General features: G+C 41.9%; 1 protein-coding gene across 6 annotated transcripts in view; it reads left to right on the forward strand.

The window, feature by feature from the left end:
* LOC139769039 (uncharacterized) overlaps positions 1-23,188 on the forward strand; it is a 173,289-nt gene that overhangs the window by 53,911 nt on the left and 96,190 nt on the right. For all 6 annotated transcript variants that reach the window (XM_071699787.1, XM_071699788.1, XM_071699790.1 and 3 more), the window contains one exon: positions 3,971-4,124. The gene's annotated coding sequence lies outside the window, so the exon portion shown is untranslated. The remainder of the gene's footprint in view (positions 1-3,970; positions 4,125-23,188) is intronic.

Consider the following 23,188-nt stretch of genomic DNA (forward strand, 5'->3'; position numbering starts at 1 on the left):
CTCTCTCTCTCTCTCTCTCTCTCTCTCTCTCTCTCTCTCTCTCTCTCTCTCTCTCTCTCTCTCGCTCTCTCTCTCTCTCTCTCTCTCTCTCTCTCTCGCGCGCGCGCGCCCGAAACAATCGGATCTCGAACGGAAAAATATTTCCGGCACGGACGGTTTTTCGCGGTTCGCGTGCGATTATCACCGCGCACTGTTGTTTACGGGAATAAACACGTTCTATTATAGCGGGGGGCAACGCGATAATTGTACCACGTTGCGTTATCATTGCCGTGGACGTGCGATTCAATTAGAGATTATTTAATTTATTTACATAGGGCGGTGGCTGGCAGCCTGTTATCCATTCACGCCATATAGATATTCATTACGTATTTATACATTACGAAAACTTAGTTGTTTGTAGCGTAATTGCTGTATAATTCGACAGTTATTATTGTTGAGGTAAAATTGAGTCATTAAAATGCGACGTGCTGGTTTGCCCGGGTCGCCTTTTATTATTGATACATTTTGGCGAATTCCGCGACTAGTTTAACAGCGGCATTAACGAGACGCTTTAATTGCACGATGCGAATTGCCAGCTCCGACGAATTTTCTCCGACATGCGCGCGAAATAAATACGTCTAAACTGGCCGCCATTCGTCACGTAATCTCGGCACGATATCTCGCCAAAATCGATTTCCAATGTCGAGCGACGACCCTCACCTTCGGGCGTCCGTCCATTTCCGTCCGGAATCGATGCGCGGACTCACAACCGGACGACAATCGAGCGCGATACTACTCGCCGCGAACCTCCGTCGCGACCTTGAACCGCTTGAAGATTACGAGGTCGCTGACCCGATCGCAGAATCGCTAGACGGTCGACCGCCTTCCTCCGTGAAATTACGCTCGTCGTATCTCGGAACGAGCGCGCGTCCCGTTGCTCAGCAATTCATCTCTGCGCTTCGATAACGAAGCGATTTCGTACATGGTAGCCTGGAGCGCGTGCTGGCACGTTATTAAAGTTCGTCAGGTACGCGAGGCCACTCGTACCTTGTCGATACCACCCCGGCAGAGTATTTCGGTTTCATAATTCCCGATCACGCTGTGCATTAGCAACATTCTGCCCCGGCATTGCCGATGGAATTTTCAAACTGGTTATTTCTATTGCGTGTTACGTGCATAACACGGCTGACGGTATTCGCGATTCGAATTTGATAAATTTATTGGCATGCACCGTCGGGAGAATGCATCGCGCTGTCGCGAGCCGATCCCGCATTTCCGCTAATCGGAATCGACGCGGTAATCGAACGATATATTTTCCAATATCTCCGGGGCGTATCGTATACAGTTGACGTTCGTCGCGTGACCACAAATCAACGGTTGCTGTCCAGTTCTTCGCGGTGGACATATCGCGATTCTTTTTCACGAAATACAGATACGCGACATTTCGTCCGGTAAATTTAGCTAATCGTTATAAATAATCATTTCAGTCACTTTGAAGCTTGTGATTCAGCTCGTGCGTTCCCTTCGTTCGTGTTCCGATAAAAGCGCGCAGGTTCGACGCGAGCGCGCGTTGATTGTTATCCGACCGGAATCTCAGGTAACGTAATTCGCGTAATTTGCATTCGGCGGGCGGTGCAACCCTTTCGCAGATTTCGCAGAGGAGCGCGGGTCGAGGAGGCGGCAGTACGGCCCCCGCCTTTCTCATAACCTCGATCGTAAATAACCGCCCGTAAAACCCCGTCCCAGTTTCGCGGCGGTGAAACGATGTCGGTGCAGCGCGGCGTGCTCGGCTTTCCTTTCCGTCGAGCGGACTTGGAGAGAAAGAGAGAGAGAGAGAGAGAGAGAGAGAGAGAGAGTGAGTGAGAGAGGGGGAGGTGAGGAGAGGGAAAGAGAGATAGAGAGATATATCCATCGCGATTATTCTCGAGGCATCCGGTCTATCACGATTGAATTTGATGCCGAGTGATGCTCGAAGCATTATTTTTTAACCCTTCTCTTCTATGGATTTTGTATATATTTTTATTTGATATGTTTATTAGAGATCTATATCAGAAATTCGATAGCGATACTAATGCATAATATTCGTTTAGACTTGTTGTTTATGTACATACATACGTCAAATCTGTATACATATTAGTTTAGCTTCCTATACAGCGCGAAAGATCGATCCAATGTTACTTGACGAGATATTCATTTCCGTGCGATTGTACGCCATGGCGCGGCGTACAATCGTTTCCCGATTTTTCGCGACTTAAATCCAATCGAGGGAAGAGAGAAGGCAGGCGCGGCGCGTAGATTCCGCATGAATAATTGAGCGCGAGTTTGCTGCCGTGAATGAAATCGAGGCGTGGCCGTCCCCGCCGGCCGGCCGGCCGGCCGCGCACGGTCGATCGCAGGAATCGAGCCCGCAATAAACGAGCTACTGCCAGAGGCGCGAGGAGAGCAATCCGCAAACTTTTCCTCTAAAACTGCGAATCGAGACTTGCGCGTGGAATTCGCACCGGGCGCGCGGGCGGTGAAACGTTCGAGAAACGCGTAAAATGTATTGCGCAAAAATACAATACGCCAAATGAATCGTGTACTTTAATTAATCCTCTTCCGACGACGAGTCCACCTCGAAATTGCCGGCCCGTTTTTCAGAATTATTGCTATAGTTCTCTCTGACTTTTATATCTTCAAAACAGTTTTCGAAAGTTTCTAATACATTTCAGAAAGAGTTCTGGCGATTAAATCCATGAATAAGAATAGATATTTGATATAATTAAGATAGATATTTAATATTTATCTAATAAACGCGTACATTTTGATAAGTGGAAAAGATTTATTCCAAGTACTTGTATTGCAGTAATCATATATACCTAATACCCGATTTTAATTAAGAAAATTGTAAATATGCACGCGTATGAATATTAGTATACCGGTGCACGTAAGAAGCGTCTGGCTCGCGTGATGTTTTATATATTCCGAACAGGTTCCGAGCACTTTTATTCCGCTATTCTCGCAGTTCATCTCCTGTGCTCATGAATTTCGAACGCGGTGGATCACAGTAACTGGGTGAAAACGGGAGGAGGAGGAAGAGAAGCGTGAAGCACAGACGTGGAGAGAAGATTGGGAGAAAGAGGAGAAAATAAAGGAAAAAGGCCTGGAGGGATCGCGTGTTGGCCGGCCATTAAGCATTCCTCTTGTGCTCAGCTATACGCCACATATTAACACCGGGGTTTTCACCTATATTGGCCCCTTATTGCTTCGTACTTTCCTTCTCCACGCGAAGGCGACCCCGCACTAGTCTGTCCTGCAGCATCAAACACAACTGATTTCTTTTTTGTCCTGTGGTCGTTCACGACGTAACTTCGTAATAAATCGATGAACTGCTTCGTCGAGTGTGATCAACGATCGCATTCCTGGCGAGCATTCCTCGCTGTCTTCTTCGATAAAGAATGCGTCGCAGGTCGTGTTGACTTTACTGTCAACTCACATTAGTGACGTTGCGAAAATTATGAAACTTAATTATAAAACTAACTATGTAAAACTCGAAAAAGTATAAAATGGTGAAATTATAGTGGCAAAACAGTTTCGAAATTCACATGTTGTTGAGTAATTAAATATAATCATATCAGAAGTAATCATAACAAACTGAAATTATAAAGCGAATTTATAAAATTGTTAGATACTAAAGTATTACAACGAAGTAGAATTACAATACAATGTTACGATATATATCTTCAGCATGAAACAATTTTTTTTGTGAATTCTCTTTCTTTTCTTTTGTATTTATATCTGTTTTACGTCTTTCGTGCGTTGCGAAGGACACGCGAACGAAAGTCTTGATCGATTGATTAGTGTCCTGAAATAGAATCTGACAATTTTTCTCGTATCGCATGACATTTTCGTTCGGCAAAGTATCATAACAACCACCCTTAGCACGCGGATTATCCATCCGTGCTCGGAACGAGAACTCTCGTCTAAAAGTATACGTGTCCTTTATTTCCAGCCTGGCGAGCTCTCTGCCCCCTCGGAGGAGCCCCGTGAGTGAAAGGAAACGCGGAAACGGAGCGGGCTTCCCTCCGGCAATTACGGAGACGATCTTTCACGTCGCCCGGAAAGCGGAGCTTGGGGATAAGGAATCGACGAATGGGAATTTATACGTGAGTAAACATACGGGGTATCAGTTAAATGCCGAGCAACAATAGGAAATGGCGTATCGATTATCGGTTATGTACTACGAGTATATTGAAAAGTCATGTAGTTGCATATGGTAATCGTTATACACGATTTTATAATAATTATTTTTCTTTTTATGTTAAATAATAATAGTGAATGCGTTTTTAACGCTCTTTTTTATTTAAAACAACACGCCGCGGCCGTCGTCTGCGAGAATAGAGAGTTTTGCGCGTTTAACTCGACGAATTAGTCCTGGCTATAGATTGAAACACGAAGCGACTTATTTGCATAACTCTGTCCGCGTTGTACCGACACGCTGCGATTAATCCCTGTTTAATGGCGATAAATGCGGTCATCGTTGATTCGTTTCGCTGTGGTTTTACGACGCGATACTCACCGCTCGTGCGGTGTTAAGCGTTCGAGCTCGAGTGGTGCTAAAAAATGGTGTGCAGCTTGACGCAATTAGGCTTGTCTCGCGGAGAGCCAATGACCTTGTTACCGATTGAATGCGAAACGGCTCCGCGACTGTGCGAGCGACATGATTTGCATTTTGCGCAACATACAACCGTTTAACATACTTTTGTATAAGCTCCATTGATAATTCGCTCTCTCGTGCGATTAGTATGTGCGATACGCAAATCGATTCGATTTAGCATTGAATCGTAAAGTAATGGCAAAAGTTTGAGAAGCCGAACATCGTAATTCGTAAATTTTTGCATCATGCTTTGTTACAAAATAAATGGACAAGGTTATTATTGTCAGAGAAAACTTAAATGTTCGCAACACGAGTTAAATCTCAGAATAAGAAAGGAACCGAGTAATTGTGCTGCGCAATCGTGATATGCAATATACCATTTTTTTAAACTTAAAACTTATGAAAGTTAGACTGTTTGTGCGACCATATGTATTCAATTTTAAACTTCCAAAAATTTATCGTTGAAATATTTGCGGATAAGATATTGTGAATGTCAAAATTCATAGATGATTAATAACATCAGGATGTAATGACATTTTCAAATATTACTAAAAAATTACTTATACTCAGAGTATTGTATCGCTATGCTAATATTATTACGTGATATTGTATGATTTATAGTACACATGAATATATACAGAGTGACAATCGAAAAATTGCTGAAACTAAATAGCTGTTATTTTATAATGAATGGATAAAATGAAATGAATTAAACTGTATTGTAAAAAAGTCATTTTTATTAGCACACAGTACAAAAAATATACATTTATGAGCTTGTAAAAATGAATATAAAAAAGATCCAATAATTCGATTGGTTGTGTGGCTTACATATTCTCGGAATGGTGACAATTTGATAATAACCGCTATTGAAAAAAATTGTGAAATGCAACCAGCTATGCAATCAACTAAATTTTCGACATTTTAATCTATTTTTAAAGATATTTTTACAAGTATATTCTTTTTGCACTATATGCTAATTAAAATGACGGGTTTCTTTTGCTAAGCAATGTTTAAGTCATTTTATTCTGTTCATTTACTACAAAATAATAGCTGTTTAGCTACTTTCCGATTGTCACTCTGTATGTATTTGTGAGTTAAGTCTTTGTCCAAGTCGCAATGCGCGCAAAGTATGTCTAATCCGCGTCGAGAACTTTGAATGTCACATGAGAGCAAACAGTGCGGTTACAAATGTGCACACGTCCACACTTGCTGGTGCGATATGTATGCAAGTAGTTTTTGAGGAGAGAAAATTCAACAAAAGGTGCTCTACATACAGCAATTTTTTTCACATGGTTTATGTGTGAACTTGTTCGAAATTTCTCCTACCGAAAAATTATGCGTATGTATATGTGTATAATATAGGCGAATTTCTCGTGGCAGTCACTCAACAATATAAAGGAATGGAATAAATGATTTCGACGAAGCTCGAAAATCCGATTAAACTTGCACTTTCAAACGCATTGCATCGGAATTAAAAATCGAAGCGTTAATCCATCGTTGGCGAGAATCGTTCTTTTTATCTGTTACAGCAGATTAATACCTATTAGCGCCGCTTATTAACGTCGCAATTCCGTTCGTCGTTCTCGTGCATTGCGTTATTACACGTAATTGACAGGTGAACTGATTAATCGTATTGCAACCGCAGTCCGATTAATAATAAAAGCGTACTCGCGTTGACCAAAATTAAATAAAACTCATTAAATTCGTGTGTTTTACATCTCGCGTTGTATTTATGGCGCGCGGTCGACAATCGTCCGAGTGAATTTCAGATATTGAGAGGGATGATGAACGGGAGGTAGACTGCATGCACGCCGATGCGGTGCGCGGCATGCGAGACGGGATATTCGAATAATATAAATAATAAAGTCCATATATCTCAGTTACACGCGAGAACCGGACGGTGCATCGTGCCGGTACTGCATCCGCAACGGTTGCATCGGGCTGGCTTACGACGAAGGAATGCAGAAACAGAGATGAGCGAGCTCCCAGTACATTGAATTCAAATTATCTTTCGCATCCTCGCGCGGACATGAGCATTAAAAAGGACGCATTATGTGCCGCGAAAGTACTCGGATTCATGTTTATCTCGCGGCTACGTTTTTTTTTTTTTTTCGGTCACCGTCTCTTTTACGACGAGACAGAAGCAAAAGCGAGAGGCAGTAAACGAGTGTGAATGGAGGAGTGACAAGTTGACATGAAAGCATTGTAAAGTTTCAGAAATAAAAGTTTCGGGAAAAGGTGCTGTCCTACATAATCCGAGAAATAGTTATATTTATTTTCGGAAAAAAGAGAAGAAAGGAAAAGTTATTCGTTACATTCATGTTGACATTTTGCATTTTCTCCGATTTAAGTGGTACCTGCAAGCTTTCAGGTACCTACATTATTGCTGTTCGGTATATACTATACTAGATTATTTTTTACAGTTACTCTCGTAATCGATAACAAATCAACAACGATAAATTTTAAGTTTCCGAGCAATTCTTAGCTTAGAACCAATCGCTTCGGTAGATTAAAGAGTATGTCTGCCCGCGTTCGTGAGTGTGTCTTCGGCTATTTAAAAGCTTTTCAGACCGCCGACCGTTTTCGTATCGGCGACGTTCCCCGGTCCTTTCAATGTCGGGAACAAAAAAAAAAAGAGGAAAGAAAAAGCGTCACGCCGCCACCGAACTCGCTCGTCTCGACGCGCAACACCTGTTGAATCATTAGCCTGTCTGCGAGCTTAACGAGGACGGCAGGTAAGTCAGTGAATGACACGTATAGTGCGCGTTTACGAGCTGTCTGTCTAATTGGCACGCACTCGCTTTTAAAAGCGTAGTATCCGTCGTCGTCGTCATCGTAGTTGCGATGTACAGTCGTCCGTCTCGCTTATGTCGCGGAATAACGGAAACGCGCTATGAAATCAAACGTAATCATAGTAAGATTGCTCTAGCTTATAATAGAAGCTACTACAGATATTTGAAACTCTTTATAAATCTAGAAATAACTTCGTTTATTCGTGACGAGTGGTTGAATTCGCTTTTTGGACTGTTAAATAATATCTTCAAAGCTGAAAGCTTTTCGGCTTTTCAAAAATAACACATTCTTATAATAAACTACTTAAAACCTCTCAAAGCGTGAATGACGTCTATTACGCAAAAGAAAGGCTTATTTCTAATAATTTATTATTGCAGCTTATGAAATTGATATGTTTACTCGGTTACACACGACCGGCAATTTCGAGCATTGTCGGGTCGCGGTCATCCCTTTCTACTCTTTCTTACCCTTCCTACTCTTTCTAGCGAGCAGCTCGTGAGAAACTCGGCTGTTCTCGATTCCCCTAACAACCCCACAAGATAGTCGGTGAAGTTTCGGCAAGTGTTACGATCAAACAGTGGCGAGGATGTCACAGAGTAAACTGTTGAATCGTCACCCGTATAAAATCAGTTTAAATCAACCGTTGGTATCTTCACTGTATCTTACAACTCCGTTTGTTTTATTCGTGTCTTTTTGCGAGTTATCTGGTTGTTCCCTGCCTCGACGACAATTTGCCTGACTTTAACGAAGAAACTTGGACGTTTACCTTGTTTCGCTGGGCATCGCTTCCGCTAACGCAATTCTATCTACCTTCTTTACCTTTGCCATTTGTATTTTTTTATTTAAATCTAGTGTAATGAAGTGAATAGTTATTAGATTAGTTTGATTATTCCTAAGATGTTAAAGAGGAGGATTATTAATAAACAATACACACAATTCGATTACGATAATCCATATTTATTATTAATGATCGGTATACTATAATTATAGATGATCTTCCGATGTTATACGACTATAATAACTATCAATTTTATGTCAACAATTCAGGAGTAAGTCTATTAGCAGCAAATTACGTTAAACGCACGTCGATAATGACGCAACAAGGTGAATCGTGGCGGTGATGACTATCTCCGGATTGACATTTGGCCGATAATTGAAACGAAGAAAGGACGTCTCACGTAAAGAACTCCATTATGCCTATTGCTCGTAACGACCGGCGCGTTTGCCTCGCTGTGGTGCGATAAATCGCGTCGCGTTCGATCGCGTTCGCGCTCCTCCGCTTTTCTTTGCCCTTGTTAAAAGGTTTACTGTCTCTCTCTCTCTCTCTCTCTCTCTCTCTCTCTCTCTCTCTCTCTCTCTCTCTCTCTCTCTCTCTCTCCGATTCTCTTTTACCTCGTACGTTTGCCTTTTGAGCATCGCCCAGTGATTTAAACGGCATGGAGGTGGACCGGAGCGCGCATTACGCTTGTCGCAATAGTAATTGCTGAGCGCGCTTTATAAAGGACCCAACCAGTCTCGCCGCGCTTCTCCCCTTTTCTCTCCCTATCTCGCTCTGTCTCTTTTTCGCTTTTCACGGTTCGCTTACGTTGGCGAAGGCGGACGGGCCTCGGAGAGAGAGAGAAAGACACTGCTCGGTGCTGCTCATTATACGATACGAGGGTGTCCGCCATGTATTCTCGTTCTGCCCGCGCACATGTACAATGCACCGTAATAACGCCGTCCAAAAGTCAGCTCTATTCCGCGGAAATAGAAGGAATTCGCCCCGCTCGGCTCTCAGTTATTAAGTCCTCCGGACTTAAACGAAAACGTGACGTGCACGTAACTTTTAGCGTCCGTATTATCTGTATTACGATCGCGTCGTAGGATCGCGCGAGATTGCAATTTCGCGGGCGGTTGCAACGCAATATATTTCAATCTCTTTATTGTTCAACTGTCGATATCTTTCATCACCGTCGAGGCAACTATGCCGTTTTTTTTTACTTTGCCCTCCGATATCTATAAACGGAGGGACATTTGCCAAGGTTGGGCGATCTTAACATATCGTCTACAAAAAGAGATTTCTCGCTTCTCGGCGTCGGCGTCGCGTGTAAACGCGTTTCGCGTTCGAAAAGCTCGCAAATTCTCGCCCTAGCGGTAAAAACAGTCATCACCGTAGGGCGACGTCGAATGAAAGAGAGGGAGATGTGCGTGCATGCGTGCGTGCGCGCCTCCCGCGTGTGCGATGCGTCATTTTGGTTGAAACTGGTACCACGCGGGAGGAGATGCACGCGCGGGGTGAATGCACTTGCGCGCGCGCGAGATAGATGGAGAATACGAGAAAGGCAGAGAGAGAGAGAGAGAGAAAGAGAACGTAACAACTGCGACGGGAAAGGCGGGTAAAGCGAGAGAGAAACAGATGGGACAGAGGAGGTAGACAGCGAGAGAGAGGGAGAGAGAAAGAAAGTGAGAGAGAGAGAGAGAGAGAGAGAGAGCAAGGGAGCGCGAGAAATTGTAAAAGTGAGACGACCGACCATCGATCCGGGACTGCACTTCCCCGGACTGCACCCTAACCGCCAAAACAGAGAAGCGTATGGTCGTTGAACGCCTCTTCATCCTCATCACAGTCCCAACCGAGTTATCTTATCTCTCTTTAGCTCCGATTACGTTGACAGCGCGAAATAAACCGAATAAATAAACCGAACTTGACTTTCTTTGTCAAATGATAGCTATATATATCTACCTGATGTGATATCGGGTATCGGATTATCAAAATTACACGTGTGTAAGAAGTTATCCATAAAGATAAGAAAAAAAGTTTTTTTTTCAATCTCTTAAAGTTAAAGGTTTCTTAACAAATCGATTGTACGTAGAAATATATACTACAGCTTATTGCTGTTACGTTGTTCGGTAAACGAGAATACCGACAAATATCGTTAACACAGAATAATGTAATATGTACAGAACTTGTTTTGTAATTTACGGCATAGTTCCCCGACTGCTGATCGAGTTTACAATGGCCGGCATTGGTATTGGCGCTGATTGGGGCTTCTGACTCCCGCGGGAGATAATAATGCGCTTTAAGTTTGCCGTGATATTATTCACAGTTAGAGAACGGCGTCGATTGGAATTTAGAAGCAATCGGCCAATGGGGATACAGGATCGAGGGAGCCGTTTCTAAGGGTTCGGGGATTCAGGAATTTAGAATGACCATAGGTCCGGCGTTTTCTGGAAAAACTAAACACGATTATAGCGTTTAGTTGAAAATGATGATACATATATTTAATGTACTTTTACAATAAAACAATTATTCGCGATTAGCTGTGTTTGATTGTTAATCTGAGAAGTTATGTAAGTCGAGACTACGAAAACGGAGATGCAGTTCTATATCGACGAATAATTTGTGATATTATTGTAATATTGATCGCGAGCGATAACTTAGATTATAGACAAAACGTAAATTACAGTTACTATGTTGAAAATTAACTTTTCCCTGACAATAAAAGATTAGCAAAATTACATTGAGCGGAAACGAGAAAGTAAACAAAATTTTATAAAAAATTATTGTCAATCCGATCCAATCTATCTGTTGTTATGTTATTATTTAGACTGTAACAGTAAAACCATAAAAACAAAATAGAACAGGATAGAATAAAATAGAATGTATGTATGGAACAGAAAAGATATATATTTTGCTCTCGGTTATGTTAATATTTATCGAAAATTTTTATTTTTCTTAAAATCGGGATCAGATTCACATCTCTGTATGAAAACGAGATTATTTCGCGCGTTATTACGAGTAATGAAAGTATCATACGTGTGAAGCATCGTAATTCACGATAGGATAAAGCGCGAACAATTGGTCGGAGTACACGGTGCAATGATTAACGATAACAGCTGCATTTACAGACGGTGGGAACGTGGTGGATACACTTTTTGCATTCATTCCGCGACCGCGTGCGGGCGAATTCCATTTTATTTATTTTCGCGCGATATGCAGCGCGCCCGGTCTCCCTTCGCCGCCGCCGCCGCCGCCGCCGCCGCCGCCGCGCAAGTTTGTCTGCTAAGCTCGTTGAATCGAATTGAAAAAGTTCCGATATATTTCCCGGTTTTGTTGAAAGGGAAATATTGAGATACACCACGTACGGAGCGCGCCTCGCCGCGTTGTGCCGCGCGGAATAAATCGTCGCGATTGAATATATTTCTTGTCAGATCTCCTCCGGACGACTAGGCGCATAAAACGGGTACGGTGATAAGCCGCGAATTCGCTCGTGTGCTATTTCGCGTGTTCGAACCTGTGTATAATGTTGCTTTTTTAAATCCCGTATTAATCCCATAGACGACTCTCGAGAGATATCATTGTAAATATCACGTTTTAAAAATGTAGATTTGAAATGGTAATATATGATGAATATTTTATACAGTTGTAGGATAATGAATAGTCGGTAGGGACAGTACCGTGAATTGAATTAATCATATGACACTAATAAAGATTATAAAGGATTACAAAAGATTGTACAGGTCCATGCTCGTTCGCTCGCTCGTCATTTTTTTTACTACTACTACTACTACTGAGCCTCACCACGCCCTTCCCTACGCCGACCAGCCGAAGCCGTTGGCGGGAAATCTGATCCCCACAGATATTTATTTACACATGTTTCCCTTGCTATGCTCATTAATACATACTTTAGGGATACCTATCATTCGGCGAACGTAATCTAACTATTTTTACGAAACGCTTTTTTGAAAATTTCTCGAATAGAATATGACAATTCCTGAAATTTAATGTTACTTCGTTAACGAACGAAAAATTAAGTTGAATTTAATGTCGTATATTATATATTCCTCAAAAGTAATCAGCGATGATTTTTTAATACGCCACTTCTCGATGTTCGAGCTTGGCACGATAATTAAATCCGCTTGATCACTGCTCGGCGTATACTTGGAGGCCCGTGAGCTTTGAGCTCGTAAAGTCCATGAACTGTCGAACGCAAACCAATTACCGTAACTAATTAGCCATTTGGGCTTCGGGAGCTTTAGACTTTGCTAAGTGAGCACGACCATTGCACGAATGGGAATGGAAACGGACGAGAGAAGGATGTGAGGGAGACGGAGTAAGGAGAGAGACGAGGATCCGCATTATAGATGTAGACTTAAGTTACTCGCGAGACCTTTCTTGCGGTTTAATCCTGTTGTTGCGGGTCAAGACCTTAAATTACGCTCGCAGTAAACGGTAACGATTCGTTCTCCACGTTATTTTCGTATCCATATATTGTACACACGGTATATTTGCTTTTGTAGCACTATTTTGTAATCTCTCCGCTCGTTACCGCCTCCTGACGAGCATCGAGGCTTTTTGTTGCGTTGCGCCGTCGAGAACAGGATCGCGACGCTAATTAATATCCGCGGGAGACCGAGCCGAGGCAGGTCGTCCAGGAGGCGCCTGGCGCGCGAGGGAAATCCATTGTGGGATTAAATAAGAGCATCTAAACCGAGGGCCCGAAATGACGATGTCACTGTCGACTTAATGCCGCAAACAGACACCCTGATCGATGATCGTGTGCTCTTACGTGAATCGATGTAATCTATCGTATTTGCGCGCGAGATACCTCGAACGAGACAGCTTGCCGCGCGGACGAATATTCGCCTCCCAGCGCTTGCTTTAACCGTCGTGCGTACATCATTTATAATTCCAATTAATTATTATAAGTATATGTATTTGGGTAACCTCAAGTAATATCTCAAGTATATTGCCTCTCCCGAAACTCATATTCGTTATGATTGATGTACAATATCTGATTTTGTGTGTACGTGTATATTTTTACGAAAAATGACAAATTGAAGATTGCAAATTGATAATTATGTATTTTTATAAAAGAAAGCGGCAGGGAATAGACAAAAGGCAAATAACGCAAATTTTCGATTGACTTGCGTAAATTACAAATCGATTTTCGGCTACCGAAGTTCTACGGCAGCAGCTGGATCAGAGCCGAGAAAGAGGAGAGGATATGGGCACAAGCGGAATGCGGAGTGGGAGTTCCGCTTAACGCAACGAACTATGCTATGCACTAATGCATAAACATAGCGCATGCTCTCGGGCTCGCCGACAGAAGCGATTTCCGTATGGCTGCCTGTACCAATTAGCATCTACGACAATTAAGCACGAAGCACGATATTGAGAAGTTATAGGAGATAGAACGTTTCGCTCGATTTTAATGTCAAATTTTATTTTGTTTGTATTATTTACGAGATTGATCAGTTATTTAGTGCTTATGGATTTAATCATCGCATTTAAAAAATTTAATTTTTGTAGAAAATTAAAAAAGTTTAAAAAATCAGATTTTAGGGATAACATTAATAGGAATAAGAAAGATTATACTTGGATTAAAATATTTTATTAACATCGAACCTTTACATTTTCTGTAATTTAATATATCGAGCATGTATAATTTCTTATGCCAATTGATTTCTCACGATCTACACATCTTCCGTCAAGATCTTCGTGCGGAAAGTAATATCTTTCTTTCGATGGTTCGTCAAGCAGTTTCGTAAAACGTACAATAATCGCTTATAATAATATAAAATAATCGTCGTAAATAATCGGTTGATAAGCAATAAGTTTGTTTCGAGGAAAAAAAAAACGCGCAATCGTGTAAAGCAATTATAAGTGCAGTTCCACAAATAGTCGGTTTAAACGAGCGATTATCACGAGCCTCTGGACGACGGTCCGTGGAAAAAGATCGCGATTACGCGGCCGTAAACGATCGGAACGCAATCGTGCCGTAAAATCGCTTGCTCACTTGCTGCACGGCTAATTCTTATAATATTTATTAAGTGGGATTTATGTAATATGTTTGAACGTCGGAGAAATTGCGATCTCATTATCACTCGAGTATTGTGAAGAATACAATGCCGCTAGATCGTACCACGAACCGAGTATTGAATCAATCGAAAAACATATTCTGAAACTTACTGACAATCTTTTCACTTGTCCAGAGCTCTTTCAACGGAGAGTTTATGAGATATCGATAGTTTCTTATCGATATTTTGATCTATCGCCCGCGCTTTCACATAATGTACGTTCAATCAGTTCGCATTCGGAAGGAAAGAACTTCGTAACTCGTCAGGAATGTCGTTTCTCCGCCCCAGAATATCGGATCTATTGCGAGCGTCTTTGTTTACGGTGATTTTCTTGCAAGGTGGTTCCGTCGACGACGACCTGAACGACGACGACGACGACGAGCAGTAAGTAAGTTTCTGACGGGAAATCGATGTCTAAGCGCCATCGTGCTCAGCGGCGGCTGCTACGGTAGATTGTGTAAGCTGGTTACAACGTGCGCTGCACGTAATAACGTCGGTGGGCAGGGTCGTTTTACCCGTTAGGTACTTTAAGCGCGATTCCTAGGGTCTGCAAAAGAGTTTGTAATCTGTACAACAATTTTCCCATTTTCAACTACGAGCAGAAAATTGCAGAGGCATATTTTGTTACAAACACATTTACGATATATTACGTAAACTAGTATTAATTAAGTAATGTTACCTATTTTTCCTGTATTTGTTTCTAGAAATCATTCTAAGAGAAAATTTAATTTTCGAGGAATTCTATTGGAAAAAATACGCTTACTATTATAATTGTAAATGTTAACGAGTTAATACCAATTTCACTTAAATTTCAAAATAGTTGCACATTTATTTTATATTTAAAATGGGTAATGTCTTGATAATAGTAAAGTTGAACTTATAGGTTCTTATAAGAAAACTCAATTTTTTACTGCATAAATTGCCCAACATTATGAAATAAGGAAAAGAATATTAGAAATTTTAGAAAATTTCAGATATTTTATAATTTTAATAAAATAGAAAAATTACATATTTTTTCTGATGTATCCTATTTAGTATAGAAGCAGGCGTTTTAAGATGATAAATCAATACTTGGAACATGTGAAGAAAACGATTCTGAGTTTAGCTATATATTTTACTTCAAAAGAGTGTGCTTAAGGAGAAAAGGGCCACGTTTCTTTCTCTCTCTATCCCTTCATTTCCTTTCTTCTCCTCTTAGTGATCTCGATCGTGGTTTTTATTAGCGGGATATGCGCGGAGCAAGCAATTTATCGTCGGTCGTGTTGAAAACGTGAAAACCGGCACGGCGAGATTTACGCCGTATTTATGCATTACGACATAACTCTTCCGCGTTACGGACTGACGATGAAATAACGTCGGGACGGGATTCGAAGGTGTTGTCCCGTGCAGCGAAACGAAAAACGTCAGAGAATTCGCGAGGCGAGCAACGTCCATAAATAACGTCATGAAAAATAATCAACCGAGATATCGACGCCGTCGGTTATCACGGCAAACAATGAATAAAACAAGACCGATGAGTGAAATAGATATAAAAAATAAAACATAGACAAAGAAGAAAAAAAGAGAGATAAAATAACGTAGCCAGCGAAACGGAATAGGTGGCACGGCCGCATAGTAGGTAAATTAATAATTCCCCGATACCGTAAATCGCAATACGCGTTTCGAAGTCGTCGTTGCCGCACGTCTAGTGTGCAACGGTCTCTCGCGTTTCGCTATATATCGTGCATTCGTGTGTACGGGGCATACACGTGTATGCGCACTCGGAGAAACACGTGGAACTCGGCGAGACCATATTTTCCAAACGCGGCGCGGTGCGGCGCGGCACGACACGACCGGTTGGGGGAAGGGGGTCGGACAGCGGTGGAAGCGCATCGACAAATTATTAACGTGCCCATCGGGGCTCTGACTACGTAAATTCCCCTGTGCGGGCCTCTCGCATACGCTCGAGAGCGATTTAAATAGACTGCGAATTTGCGCCGGATCCGCGGCGAGAGGGACCCACGACCTCGCTGCTGCCGGAAGACGCGTTTCTCTCCTCGGCGAAAGGCGCTGCCGGAATCGTGTACTCCGCTGCGGCATGAAAATCACGGTGGACGGTAATTTCGCTGGCGTGACAGATATTCTGGAAATAGATAACCGGTCCGTATCGTTCCCGACTCTCGTTTGGTCGTTAGATAACGGGAGGTCACGTTGTGAGATTCTGCGCATTCGTTAATTTTATAAACGTTTCTCGCTCTTAATGCTCTTCGTGCATAAATATTAGCATATTACGAAGACTGCTTGTAAAGTTGGATTCCTTTAGCGGTTGTTCTTGTGAAACGCTTGGCAATAGCGAGCTTTTAATTTAATATTAGGAGCTGTTTCCATTAACGTTCGGTAAAGTAAGCTGAGATTTAATCAATTTTCTGTCTTCCGAGAAATATAATTACATGGATACAGAAAATTGATTAAATTTTCACAATTAGCTTCAAGTGATATTTGTAGAGACGGTTCTATCTGGAAAGATACATTTCGCATGCATATACTCTAGTATTCTTTAATCTAAATTTAAATCTTCTTTCGAACTACTTTATTTGTCTTTACATCCCATAATGTTTGCATTAATTTAACGGACGTTAATTAAATAACGACGCGACGGGCTTTTATTACCTACTTACACGTTAATTAGTAAATAATGTGTGGAATTCGTGAAGGCCGTGCTTTGGAAAATTTCCAGGTTCGGAAACGCGCACATGCGCTTCGTCCAAGCCTGAAGAGCATTACAATATTACGTCATCGTGTTGCGCTCGTGGTTTACGAGCTTGAAGCGCGTAATGTATCCCGGCGGCGTGCCGTAGCGAGTACTATGAAATAGCGTGCTTTTAGCGAACGGGGAATAACAAATAAGGTGTAATAAAGCAGCGGGGATGCATCGACTCGGGGCGATATCCTTCCCGGTAACTTACAACTCGGACTCTGCTGGGAAAGGGTTAAAGGGCCAATCGCGTATCTTCGGCTATCTCGAAATGACTTTTCCATGGAAAACCGTGTTCGAGCGTGTACACAACGCCAGTATATTTCTTTAGTTACAAGTGCTTGTGTATTGTGAGGGTACTTGATGTTTTACCTTCGACCTTACCTTCACAGTAAATCGGTAGAGGTTGCTAAACGAAATTGCACGAATTTACACGTACATACACACGTATATATACACGTAGTGTATTCTTAAGTGTATTCTCTGTGTAAAACGCTCCGATATACCGCCTCTAAACAGATTCAACACAAGGCTTTGCACAAGATTTCGGACTTTATCGCCGGCACAAAGGATACACGCGGAGGATTAAGGTGAACCACGTTACCCGCATGGCATCCTCGCGAACTGGCTTTTGCGGTCGATCAACGTCGCGGAAACTTAGCCCGATCGTCTCTTTACGTGGCCTGTGAATTGTCGAGCACACCGTTATCGATCGACGCGAAGGTAGATATATACGTAAAGAGAGGCCAAGAAGAAATGCTTCCGCGAGGAAGCGCCGCTGCATAAAGAAGCAGCGAGCCAGACCCCGAGGATGGGAAATAAGGGCGGTCGAAGAGGGAGACGGCGGAAAATTGCGAAGCCATAGCAATAAACTGTACCCGGGCTCTCTCGCAGGCGTTCGCTATCCCCATGCCTTGATATCCTGGCTACCCTGCCAGGTCTCTACGATCGGTATTCTTCCAACCGCGACGTTAGGGATAATTTGTGCGTGCTCTTTCTTTTTTTATCGCTACTTGCGTCGCTTTCTGACAAATTTGACGGATTTTTGGTGGACGATTAAGACAAGAACTTGATTTATTTTTTAAAAAAATCGACTCAGTTATCTCAATTCCAGTTATTCTAATTAATTTACATTGATGATCTTGTACTAATTCAATTGTTTATCCATCTGACGATAACATATAATCCGACGGTGTACATCAAGGAATGAGCCGTACGTTGTGGGCATATTTTGTACCAATCATATAATGTAGTACCAAGGATTTAAAGAAGGAATTTCTTATCAATCTGCAGCAGCCCAATATCTTTGACTGAGCGCATTCCCGAAATCGTCGATTCAATTTCGCGCGTATTCCCCTTACGTGGTATATCGTCTCGGTCGCGCCAAGCGAGTCCTTAAATTGAAAGTATCGATCCGATCGGTATCACCGTGCCGGCAGCTTGACTTCACGTTTGTGCGAGAAGCGTATTTTCAAAAGGTCCTGGAAGCGGATTACGAAAGTGAATTGTTTTTCGCGCGGTGATAAATTTATCGTTCGACGAACGGCAGAAGTTCATCGCCGGGGCAGGTGCAAAACGATTTTTCGCGGAGCTCGTTTCGCCCGCTGGGGGAGCCGGGAGAATAAGGCGGCGCGGCGCCCACCACAGGCTTTTCGCATCGGACGTGGTGTGCGTGTCTCGTCGTGTACACATTGTTGTCGTAACACATAAGCCGGTCGCGAGATCGATAACGGTGAGAACTCGAGGCGCGTGCACGCCTCTCCTTATCTGCTCGCTAGCACCTATGAATTATTTACCGCCGTCGTTATCGTCGTCGTCGTAATCGTAATCGTTCGCTCGATTCGACTCGAGCCACGATTCGGATTCGGCGCACGGACGATCCCTTACCCTTCGCCGAAATCGATCTCGTCGCTACGTGCTCCACAGCTAATTTGCTTGCGAATGTATCCGTCATTTAAAGCGCTAGAGAGAGAAAGAGAGAGAGAGAGATACAGAGAAGAGATGAGGGCGAGCGAGAACACCGAGGCTAGCCAAGGCCATCTCGCGCGGATAAAAGCCGGGCGCAGTTTATTTATAGCTATCTTTGCGATAGGAATAACTGTACGGCGTTTACAATAACGCATAATTTACGATTAACACGCGAATTTCTTCGTCATTTTTGCGTACGCAGAATTAAATCGATTTTTATCTCTTCTCTTGGCTACACGATATTAGATGCGATCTATATCTTCCGATCGATTTAAAAAATAAGCGTCAAGTGAGCATCTTATTTTTTCGCGACTGTACATGAAACATTTGCTACAAATACATCACGTGACAATTTTATAGCTGTACGTTAAGAACTGCAGCTGTAATTAACTCGCTGCAATTAGCACTATTTTTTACGTTTACGTCGGCGACGTCGATACGAAGCGTGATGAATTGTTGGACTTCCAACTTGACATGGTACGAACGATAGTATTGCACGAGGGAGGACGGCAGGAAGTGAGGCTATCGAGACTGCTAATGGGAAGATTAATTCGATCTTCTGGTTCGTGCACTTTTCATCTTTCCCCTCTTCTTATCTTTACTCTTTTCGCCTCCTCTTGACTTTATCGTTTTTCTTTCCACCGAAGAATCGCTGGAAGAGGTAACGTCATAAAAATTTCAACTTGGTCGGCTTAACGGTCGAGAAGTTACGTTCAGTCCTGAAAATAGCATCTCTTTTTGCCATACTCAGCATTCGACGGTGAACTTTCGACATGCTTAGAAAACTAAAAATTGAGTTCGTCGGATTTTTAACTCACGGCAGTTAGTTATCACGTGTAATAAGCTCTCGTGAAATTTAATTATCATTATTTTCATCTTATTAGTACCAAATTGGATCCATAATGCTCCTCCGCTCGGGTTGCTTCTGCTTGTAATGTACGCGAAGTTAACGCAATAATTAATGGCATGTTACACCACATGCGCGCGTAAAGTAACAATTAATTACATCACGTTGCCGCTCGTGCGCATAATATAGTGCCGATATTTTACAAACAATCGTTAATTGCCGACAACAACCGAACTTTCCTATTCTCGTCGTTACCAAACATTGCTCACATTGTATTTTTGACTTTTGTTTTATGAATGCTTGCATTGAGAAAAATATCGGATCACATGTGTGTATATAGTATATATATATATACACTCGCTTTTGTTAAATTGCAGACGCAATCGCTGATCGAAATGTAGCACACAGAGCAGCACCAACAGTTTACGTAGAAAGTAAAACAGTCTATCAGATAAGTTGTAGCAACGGCGAGTGAATCGGATTTTAAATGAAAAACTGACTCACGTACTTGCTTGCACTTGCTTCACTTTGGTCTACTAATCCGACTATCTGCCAGAAAACAACTCCGTTCTTGCCGCTCGTCACTATACTTCTTTCAAATTCATGACTTCTCAATTTTTCTTGTTCTCTTTTTCGTTTAATCCAAAGTTTTTGTAAAGCGTGATTTTTAGAACATCGAAGATATTAGAAGTTTTGCATTCAATATAGATCATTGCTGTTTTAAAGTAGCTGTTGCAAAGTTCTAAATTAGGAATTATCTCTTACAAATTTAAAATTATTTTTTCGAATTCTTGTTGTTATTTTACTTGTTGTTAGACATTACTTGGACATTTTTAGTGTGTGCAGAATACAGAATACACGAATCCCTCATCCACAATTTATCCTGCGGACAAAAGAAGCGGTTTTTTTTTATTGGCCACTACTCTCCAACCGCTTTGATCGACCCTCTTTTATTAGTTCGACGTAAAGTACGTCGTTACACTATCGATTTTGTCGGCTTTCCACCGCGGTGATAGTCGAAATTGGGACAAAATCTGTGTCCCTCTTATCGGACGGGAATAAACGAGCCGTATAATGATGCTCGATTTCATAGATATTTACGAATGACCAAATGGAGCCGCAAAAGGTGTGCCGATTTTATGAGGGAAACGCTTTTATTCGATTTTTGTACGGAAAAACATCGCGCACGACGTTTCTTTTAAGACTTTATTCTCAATACCTTAAGCGGTTTTACGCTGACCTTTGATCGTGAGAATTTGAAAGTCGAATCAGGAGATAAAACTCGCAAAAATATTGCATGGCAAATAGACGTACTTGTGAAAAAAGAGGAGGATTGCCAATTAAGAAATATCATTATACAACTTCTAAATAAACTAAATATACTTTTGCCATGTACTTATCTTTTAAAGTTTATTTCTACGAAATGCGATTAAAAATTTCTAATGTTTTATTTTATATAAAAAATATACTAATAATGGAGAGGCAAATTGTTAATAAATTTTATCAAAATTAATAAATAACTCGTCTTAAATTTATTTTAATCTCTAATAGATATATTTTAAACATGTACAATATGTTAGAATAATAATATTTTGTTTTTTAAGAAATAGTGATGAATGAAATGTACGCCTAGGTAATTCTATCATGTACCGCATTATCCTGAGGATGCTTATTTCTGGTCGAAGTTCATTCCTGACCGTTTCATCGATAGAAGAGCGTCACCAAGCAAATACAACTCGCTCGAAATGGTTATCGACGAAACAAATAAACTCTACTCGACTAAGATTCTCGCAGTCTTGACCTCGAAGCTTGACGAATCAGGCAGTGCACGTTTCAAACGCTAGAATATAACGTCATTGCTTCGTTTGCCAATGACGATGTCTCGCACGCCAATTTTAGACTCAACCAGGATGATCATATCTTCACGTGCAATTAAAACAAAAAGGGAGAAAAAACTAGGAGACTTATCGTTTTTAAAACAAATATAAGCTTGAATATTAACATCGTTTTTTTTTAATTCGTTATCGAAATCACCTTGTATTATATAAATCTTTTTATTATTGTCGTAGCGTGTTGTAGCAGGAAATCGGATGGGTGCAGACGATATGATGCCATTCACAGTTTTTTTTCGTAATATAAATTATTGTAATATATAATGTTATTATATAACAGCGATATTTATTTCAATGCTTTAAAGTTTTCAAATTGGCAGACGAAGTGAAATGTTTTAATTGCGTATTGCAAATATAGATAAGTGAGTGGAGAAATTTCGTAAAAATTCACAAGACGTTTGAAAATAAAACGTTAAAGAATGAGAATTGGAATTCTAAATCTTGTCCGAGCGTTCTGACGCTCGTTCTCGAATCATCTACTTTGATGTGCCTTTAAACTAGGTATTTCCTAGGTTTCCGGAATTTGTCCAAAAATAACACCGTCAACCGTTCTCAGAACAGAAGTTCTCGCCGAAGGGGAAACGGTTTCGCTCGTTTGCGATTGCCACCGAGTGTAAGGAGAATCATCGACACGTATAGCGGGAGCGGACGGGGGCTCTTCGACGCTTTACGGTAACGAGTGGCTCGCGTACGAAAGCCCTAATTAGCGTTCCCGGCAGGCAGGTACCTAACTGTAGATTTAAAGGCGTATACCAGCGTCGATCCCGCCGGTGGGTAATGAACTCCGTTCCAGGAGGAACGGAGAGGGGGCGAAGGAGGAGACGAAGAAGGGGAGGAGACGCGGCCGGGAGAGAAAGCCGTGGCGAAGGTAGAACGGCGCGTTGGAAGGATACATTGCCGGAAGCGGATCTTGCGATAGGGTTAACGGTATCAAGAAGACGTTTGCCGACTGTCGTCGCGTGACCAGTTTAATTGGCCAGCGGCTCTTCCTACGATGGCCCATCGCGGTTCTTCGTGGTGTCAACGAGAATCTGATACTCGGAACCATTTCCATCTGTTTCTTTACAACACCATTTAGACGACGAACCTAATTAACGCCGCGTGAAATGAACATTATTTTGGGTCGAGTTCGAGGCTCGCGTGTAACTAATACGAACAAGTTTCTAGCAAGTTAACCGTTTGAATGCGTAATTGCCACACAGGAGGTCGTGGAAGGTTTCGATTTCGTCTATGTCTTTGATTTCGACGAATCGCCCGGCAGCTATTCCTCCTAACTTTGGAAACTTGCCGGCGAAGTTTCGCCCGCGTCAACTTCTCGACGAAACGTATCGGCGAACGATATACGTGCATACCCGACGCACACACATCTCGTCTATGTGTGTATGCACCAAAAGTACAAGGAGAGACGTATAATTTAATGTATAAGGGTAAACATTTGCTTTTCCGCAGCCAATCTTGACTCCGATTTTCGCCGCTGCCGCCGCAAAATTTACACAGTTTTC

The sequence above is a fragment of the Temnothorax nylanderi genome, unplaced genomic scaffold, assembly GCF_030848795.1.
Source record: "Temnothorax nylanderi isolate EJ_2023f unplaced genomic scaffold, tnyl_v1.0 TNYL_tig0019_pilon, whole genome shotgun sequence".
In the NCBI taxonomy this organism is placed as follows: Eukaryota; Metazoa; Arthropoda; class Insecta; order Hymenoptera; family Formicidae; genus Temnothorax; species Temnothorax nylanderi.